The 383-nt window shown below is 35.0% G+C and overlaps 1 protein-coding gene across 1 annotated transcript in view; it reads left to right on the forward strand.

The window, feature by feature from the left end:
* Window positions 1-322, forward strand: part of PABPC4 (poly(A) binding protein cytoplasmic 4) — a 14,548-nt gene extending 14,226 nt beyond the window's left edge. Inside the window, exon 16 of the mRNA XM_045298898.1 lies at window positions 1-322. The gene's annotated coding sequence lies outside the window, so the exon portion shown is untranslated.
* The last annotated feature ends 61 nt before the right edge of the window (window positions 323-383 follow it).

A 383-nucleotide genomic window follows, 5' to 3' on the forward strand; every position in this document is an offset into this window, starting at 1 on the left:
GATTCAGAAGCCAAATAACCCCTGCTGGATTTCAGCTCAAGTTTGAAGACTCCCTGACTTGTCCTATGGACCTCAACATTAAGAACCACAAATTACGAATTAATAGGTCATTTTGTATCAAAAGGTCAATTATGAAGCACCTAGAATTTTTTTCAGTTATACAAAGATGTTTTTTGGGTTTTGCCATAGCCCAGATAATGTTAACATTTTGTTTTTCTATTGTGGGTTTTGATTCTCCCCCAGCCAAAAATTTTTTTTGGTTTTATTTGATGTATCTAAGTCTTAAGTTTCTCAATAAAGGGGGAGAAAACCCTCCATAAAACTTGTCTTGTGTGATTCCAACCCCACAGCTGTACTCTATACATCGCAATTTTTTTTTGTAT

Source organism: Echinops telfairi, unplaced genomic scaffold (genome assembly GCF_000313985.2).
Source record: "Echinops telfairi isolate 266 unplaced genomic scaffold, ASM31398v2 ScPeMD7_7457;HRSCAF=8495, whole genome shotgun sequence".
NCBI classification, from domain to species: Eukaryota; Metazoa; Chordata; class Mammalia; order Afrosoricida; family Tenrecidae; genus Echinops; species Echinops telfairi.